The 7,897-nt window shown below is 45.8% G+C and overlaps 1 pseudogene; it reads right to left on the bottom strand.

Annotated features, from left to right (window-relative positions):
• Window positions 1-4,657: 4,657 nt before the first annotated feature.
• LOC139262305 (U6 snRNA-associated Sm-like protein LSm2 pseudogene) lies at window positions 4,658-5,033 on the bottom strand (annotated as a pseudogene).
• Window positions 5,034-7,897: the final 2,864 nt, after the last annotated feature.

The following is a 7,897-nucleotide window of genomic DNA, read 5'->3' on the forward strand; positions in this document are numbered from 1 at the left end:
AAATAAGAATGAGTTCCAGAATCATCCTTGCTGGCCTTAGCTCACCCCTCACCAATTCCTCAATGCTTTTTTGAAGTCGCCAAATATTACACACAATATTCTAAATATGCCCTGACCAATGAACTCTGCCTGGTTAAAATAAGTTAGTACAACTTGTAATCTAATGATCTTGAGATGTATATACCTATACTTGGCCACCTTGTTGACAAACTTCAGGATGCTTTTATTAAATAGGCAATTCATCTTTTTTTTCCCTCCTTTACCAGAAACTGCATACCCAATTATTTCATATTTCCCATAACACTGGCCCATAATTTGTGGTCAGCAGTGAAGCAAAGTTGCTCGCCACAGGCCACAAAGAAAGTTGCCCTCAGACAGCGCACAATCTCTGTGGCGAGAAGTTTGCCTTTTTCAACATTCATTTTATTGCAGTGCTCTGTAATGGGAATTCCCAGTGCGATGCGACAGTAACGTTAACAAGCCGTCTAAGCAGCCAATCACATTGCAGAATTCTCACAGACAGGAAACGAGGAAATGAGAAGCTGCTTTTATCCAGATTTAAAAAAAATATATTACAGGGAGCGCAATAAAGATTGGGGCTCTCACATGGGGATGAGGTAAAAGCTGAAATATCATGAACAAACTTTAAAAAATGTTTTTTTAAGTATATTAAAAATTGTAATTTTAATCATAATGGAGAAATATGACACTCCACAAATATAAACATTATTTTTTTTAGGGTCAGAATGTTTTATCACCAGCTGTTAAAACCCCAGTTACACCTATTCCAACAAGACTTAACGGGGCAGAAATTCCGAGGATTTCCCACGGGCAAATCAATAAAGAATAGAAATAAAATGTGCACTTAACTGAAGCTGCTGCGCCCGCTTGAACTCCCGATCCATAGGCCTCCTCTCACTGCGATGCGCAGCGCATGCACGTCGGGACGTCCACAGGAGTCACATGTGCCTGGACACCCAATCACAGGCAAGTATTTTTTCATTCATTATAATAGGAGTTTCGTAAGTTACAATGAATGAGAAAAAACCCCAAACTCACAAAAAAATACATCAAACATTTAAAAAACATCTCAAACAATAAACTGATAGAAATTAAAAATGTTACACATGTTTTTTTAAAGAAAAAAAACTGCAGATTTTTTTTTTTAAAGTTAGTGTTAGGGTTTAATATAACATTATCTGAGTGGCAGGGTTTCAACCTCAATGTGTTTTTTTTAATTTTTATTTTAATCGTGTTTTTTCTATGTTTTTAAACTCTTACACCTGTAAAAGTAGGCAATGTGCCTGCTTTTTCAGGCGTAAGAGTTTTGAGGACATTTGCCGTGATATGGGTAAATAGCACAAAGTTCCACGTACAAATGTCCTCGCACCCGATCTGGCTACGATCTGTCAAGCTCCAGCTGGTTTTCAGCTCCTGCGTATTGCGCGCTGAAAACCGGCTTTTCCGATGCCTTCCCGGGTCCGTAGAAACTTTGTACGGGCCTGGGATGTTGGAAAATCTGCCCCAACATTTAATGGGTTATTTAATGGCGATATTACTGTAGAAAAGCTCAAGTTTTCCTCAGTTTCACTGATTACACTGATTGCCAGCTATGAGGCAGGGAGGTGGGGGAAACAGCGCAGACAGTGCCGGAGCAGTGAATGACTGACCGCAACTTCAGGATTTCCATGTGTAATGTATTTGCTTCATGGGTTCTTTGCTTAAGACTTCATAGCAACACATTTCTGTTAAGAACGAATTGGTTTATTAACAAAGGTTTAACAATCACGCTACCCATTACCAGTTCATCCATTGGTCTCACAACTGCATACCTCATCGTGGATGACCTAGACTCAACTGAATGGGGTTTTATTGAGTCTTGTGAACATCACATGACTGGCCAAGCCACTCACAATGCAACAGCTCTACAACTGTTTTAGCATGCAACAGCTCCACAAACCTTGTATGCTCACAGGTGCATACATTACACCTCTCTCTCGTTCTTAGGCAGTCCCTCGGAGTCGAGGATGACTTGTTTCCAGGTGACTGATGAAACCAATGTGGGATCTACAGTCTCTGTCACAGGTGGGGCAGGTCGTGGTTGAAGGGACGGGTGGGTGGGGTGCTTGGGTTGTCATGCGCTCCTTCTGCTGTTTGCGTTTGGGTTTCCGCATGTTCCCGGCGACGCGACTCGAGGTGTTTAGCGCCTTCCAGATGCTTGTCCTCCACTTTGAGTGGTCTTGGGCAATGTTTAGATGTGCATGTGCTAAATCCTGAAGTTACAGTCAGTTGCAGAGGGGCAATGATGGTGAACGCAGTTAGCTCACCGTCATTACCCACTGCAAATTCCGGGCCACTGTGTATCTATCTATATATTATTATTATTATGCCAAGCATTGATGCTCTGTTCATGAAGGCAGGGCTGCAATGGTCAGGTCATCTGGTGAGAATGTCTGATGAAAGAATCCCAAAATCTTGCATTTCGCACATTGATAACTGGGAAGTGATTTCATTGTGGCCAGCAGAAGATATATCATCATCATCATCATCATAGGCAGTCCCTCGAAAGTGAGTTCTCAGGTGACTGTACAGTCCAATACAAGAATTACAGTCCCTGTCACAGGTGGGACCGACAGTCGTTGAAGGAAAGGGTGGGTGGGACTGGTTTGCCGCACGCTCCTTCCGCTGCTTGTGCTTGTTTTTTGCATGCTCTCGGCGACGAGACTTGAGATGCTCAATGCCCTCCCAGATCCTCTTCTTCTACTTAGGGCAGTCTTGGGACAGGGATTCCCAGGTGCCGGTGGGGAGACTTTGAGTGTGTCCTTGAAACGTTTCCTCTGCCCACCTGGGGCTCACCTGCCATGTAGGAGTTCCGAGTAGAGCGCTTGCTTTGGGAGTCTTGTGTTGGGCATGCGCATAATGTGGCCCACCCAATGGAGCTGATTGAGTGTGGTCAGTGCTTCGATGCTGGTGATGTTGGCCTGATCAAGAACACAGACATTGGTGCGTCTATTCTCCCAATGGATTTGCAGGATCTTGCGGAGGCAGCATTGGAGGTATTTCTCCAGCGCTTTGCGGTGTCTACTGTATATGGTGCACGTCTTTGAGCCATACAGGAGGGTGGGTATTATTACAGCCCTGTAGACCATAAGCTTGGTGCCAGATTTGAAGTCCTGGTCTTCGAATACTCTCTTCCTCAGGCGACCGAAGGCTGTGCTGGCACACTGGAGGCGGTGTTGGACCTCGTCGTCGAAGTCTGTCCTTGCTGATAGTAGGCTCCTGAGGTATAGAAAATGGTCCACGTTGTTTAAGGCCATGCCTTGGATTTTGCTGACCGGGAGGCAGTGCTGTGTGGTGGGGTCAGGTTGGTGGCGGACCTTTGTCTTACGGATGTTTAATGCAAGGCCCATGCTTTTGTACGCCTCAAAGCAACTTTGAAAGAGTGCAAAATAGACGTCCATAAGTGGGAATAACTTGCTCAAGATAATTCATCCTGATACATAGAAAATAGGTGCAGGAGTAGGCCATTCGGCCCTTCGAGCCTACACCTTTTTTTTCCTTTTGTACTTTATTTTATTATTAATTCTACAGTGATGTTACATCACAACATTTCAGAACACATTGGACGCACAGCTGTACGGTACAGAAACTTCATTTCCAATGAAATATACCAGTTTTGTAATTTAAAAAAAAACTGCAAGCTGTGCAGTTCCAGTCAGGCACAAACTGTTTCTACTTGTCTTCGACTCATCTCCAATGCACCATATAAACAGCAAACAAAAAACAGGAAAAAGAAAGTTAGCAAGGTGCACTTTCCAATGCGTTAACAGAAAATTAGTCACATAATACCAGAACTGCTTGCCTGAGATGTTGAACCCCATCTAAATGCAACTAAACAACATGTGATTTCACTCTCCGGCCTGGCTGCCCCCATTCATGTTTGGATCTCAGTTCTACACAACGAGTTCCAGCTACCAAATTGGTCTCAGCACAAGCAACATGCTTGCATATACTTCAGTTTAAGGAAATAGAAAATAATTAACCACACTAAATCGTCTAACTCAGTTATGGGGAGCGGGCAGGTAAGTGGAGCTGAGTCCACGGCCAGATCAGCCATGATCTTGTTGAATGGCGGAGCAGACTCGAGGGGCTAGATGGCCTAGTACTGTTCCTAATTCTTATGTTCTTATGTTCAGTTGCCAGGCATGATTTTGGTAAACACAAGAACGTGTTTTTTTCTAACGTAATGCAAGTTTAAATGGGTCAAGAATTTATCTTTTTCAACAAGATCGCGAAAAAATATTTCCAAATGATTTTCTGGTCAAGGCATTTGGTTTGAAATTACATGTTGGATTGATGCACTGTTGTGGTGCAATCTGGGATCGATACAGAATGCTGGATACCACTGACATCCAAATTCAGCAACATCTCTGTGGGGCGAGGGGTTGGGGGGAGGGAGAGGTTCTGGTATCCATCCATGTGGCAGTGTAAAATGGTTGAGATAGAGCCTCGACGTCTGCTTTTTCAGTTACAGCTGTCTTTGGGGTGGGGAGGAAGATGTGAAAAAAGAACCGATATACAGGCGACGCCATATAAAAAGCAATGTGTTGAAATGAGAATTCCGATTTAGTTGAGGGGGGGGGTGGTGCAATGGCAGCTGCGAGTCAGTGTAAAGTCCCAAACTCGTAAGTCTTTCGCCCCCTCCGTTTCCCGCTCGTGTCCATGCTGCGGTTTGATCTCATTGCTTCTGCTGTATGGCTTCTTTCCTCGCCGTGTCCTGCAGCAACTGCGTGTCTACTTCATCAGCCTGGAGCTGCACGTAACGCACCACCGAGCCGCGGATAAAGCAGTTCTTCACGGAGAGCATGTGTGGATATTTCTCTGGATCGGTGACACTGATATCTGTCAGTTTGAATGTTCAGGTACTGATCGACGGAGTGCAGGGTGCCGCAGATACTGAGATCATTCTTCAGCTCCACTACGTCTTTCCCAACCAGGGATTTGAAAAATGAATAAAATAACATGACGTGTCCGGCTCCTGAGCGCAGCCATCCATGAAGGCATCTCCTAATATGAAACCTATTGCTGATGCTGAATGTAAATGCAACTGAGGAAGTCTTGCCTGAAAAATCAAGATTCCCAACCTGGTGTATCTAGGATCCACTGCTAAATCTGCAAGTGCGTATTCTGAACAAAAATAGGTCTCATCAGTCATCAAAGAATACACTGCGGCACAACAATGTGCTGATATTCTGGCTGTCCTCTTCAATATCAAAGAACGACTGACGAAGAGGATTAAAATCAGTATGTCCTCTCACCTCTTAATATTCCTTACTGATATGTCCTTAGTATACAGTATAAATGCACACGAGGCCCAAACTTGAGAGAAGGTCACTCTGTGACCAGTTACCATTATTACCAAGACCTCAAGTGATGAAGATGGGTGGAGCTTCCCCTTTTATACCTGAAAGTCCAGGTTAGGAGTGTCTCCAACAAGTTCACCCCCTTGTGGTCAATGTTCCCAAGGTGGACAACTTAGGTCAGCTTATACATGGGTTACAATGATAGTTGAATACATGACATCACCTCCCCCGCAAAGTCTTGTTGGGATCACAGGTTAAGTCTCTCTGGTGGTTTACGCTCCCTTGTAGAAAGCCTGAGTTGGGGCTCTGGTTGGTGGGCGCTGGCCTGAGTGTCTGCTGTTTGCGGTGCCTCAGGCCTATCCAGACTGCCCACAGTGACTGGGCTCTCCTCCACTTGGTTCCGGTGTTCTACGTCATGTTCTTCCTCTGCTTCTTCTATGGGATTGCTGAACCTCCTTTTAGTTTGATCCACGTGTTTGTGGCAGATTTGTCCATTGGTAAGTTTAACTACCAAAACCCTATTCCCCTCTTTGGCAATCACAGTGCCTGCAAGCCATTTTGGCCCTGCAGCGTAATTAAGGAAAAAACAGGGTCATTGACATCAATACATCGCGCCCTTGCATTCCTGTCATGGTAGTTACATTGTGATTGATGCCTGCTCTCAAAGATTTCTTTCATAGTAGGGTGTATAAGGGATAACGTGGTTTTGAGCGTCCTTTTCATTAGCAGCTCTGCGGGTGGAACCCCTGTGAGCGAGTGTGTCGGGATCTATTGGCCAACAGGAGGCATGATAAGTGGCTTTGTAGGGAACCCCCTTGGATTCTGAGCATCCCCTGTTTGATTATCTGCACTGCTCGTTCCACCTGGCCATTTGAGGCTGGCTTGAATGGTGCCGTTCTGACATGGTTGATTCAATTGCCTGCCATGAAGTCCTGGAATTCACTGCTTATGAAGCACGGGCCATTGTCGCTGACCAAGACATCCGGTAGACCATGGGCGACGAACATTGCCCGTAGACTTTCTACCATGGCAGAGGATGTGCTTGAATTTAAAATGGCACACTCAATCCATTTGGATTAGGCATCTACTACCAATAACATTTTTCCCATGAAAGGATCTGCGTAGTCCACATGGATGCGTGACCATGGCTTGGCGGGCCAGGACCAGGGGCTAAGGGGGGCTTCCCTGGGTGTATTGCCCAGCTGAGCACACGTGTTGCACCTGCGAACACAAAGTTCCAGGTCTGCATCTACCCCTGGCCACCAAACGTGTGACCTGGCAATTGCCTTCATCATGACGATGCCCGGGTGCTCCTTGTGAAGTTCTCTGATAAACACCTCTCTGCCCATGTGGGGCATGACTACTCGGTTTCCCCACAGTAGGCAATCGGCCTGAATCGAGAGTTCATCCTTGTGCCTATGAAACGATTTAAATTCTTCAGGGCATGCCCCGTATGTGGCTGCCCAGTCCCTATTCAGGACACATTACATAACTAAAGACAGTAGCGGGTCTTTTTGTCCAGACTTTAATCTGACGGGCTGTCACAGATGAGCCTTCGCTTTTGAAAGCTTCAACAGCCATGACCATCTCAGCATCATGCTCAGTTGCCCCCTCAATGGTGGCTAGTGAGAGCCTGCAGAGTGCATCGGCGCAGTTTTCAGTGCCCGGTCTGTGCTGAATTGTGTAGTCATAGGTGACTAATGTAAGTGCCCACCTCTGTTTGCGGGCCGATGCATTCACATTTATGGCCTTGCTTTCGGCCAAAAGGGACGTTAGGGGTTTGTGATCTGTCTCCAGCTTAAATTTCCTGCCAAATAGGTACTGGTGCATTTTTTTTACTGCATATACACATGCTAGCGCTTCCTTTTCTACCATCCCGTAGCCCCTTTCTGCCTGGGACAGACTTCTGGAGGCATAAGCCACCGGCTGTAGCTGACCATTGGCATTCACATGCTGCAACACACACCCGACCCCATAGGACGACGCATCGCACGCTCGAACAAGTTTCTTACATGGGTCATATAACGTTAATAGTTTGTTGGAGCATAACAAGTTGCGTACTCTATCAACAGCCCTTTCCTGGCTGTCCCCACAGACTCAATCGCGACCTTTGTGTAGGAGCACGTGTAGCGGCTCTAACAGCGTGCTCAATTTGGGAAGAAAGTTAACAAAATAGTTCAGGAGCTCCAGGAAAGAATGCAGCTCCATCGTGTTACGGGATTTGGGTGCTCTCTGGATCGCTTCCGTTTTGGACGCAGTGGATCTAATCCTGTCTGCTGCTACCCTCCTCCGCAGGAATTCTACCTCTGGGGCTAAGAAGATGCACTTCACCTTTTTCAGTCGCTGTCCTACCCGGTCCAGTCTGCGTAGCACCTCCTCCAGGTTGTGGAGGTGTTCTTCAGTATCGCAACCGGGATGAGGATGTCGTCTTGAAAAACCACCATCCTTGGAATCGACTTGAGGAGGCTTTCTATATTTTGCTGAAAGATCACAGCAGCTGAACGAATGCCGAATGGACATCTGTTATACTTAAA

The sequence above is a fragment of the Pristiophorus japonicus genome, chromosome 4, assembly GCF_044704955.1.
Source record: "Pristiophorus japonicus isolate sPriJap1 chromosome 4, sPriJap1.hap1, whole genome shotgun sequence".
In the NCBI taxonomy this organism is placed as follows: Eukaryota; Metazoa; Chordata; class Chondrichthyes; family Pristiophoridae; genus Pristiophorus; species Pristiophorus japonicus.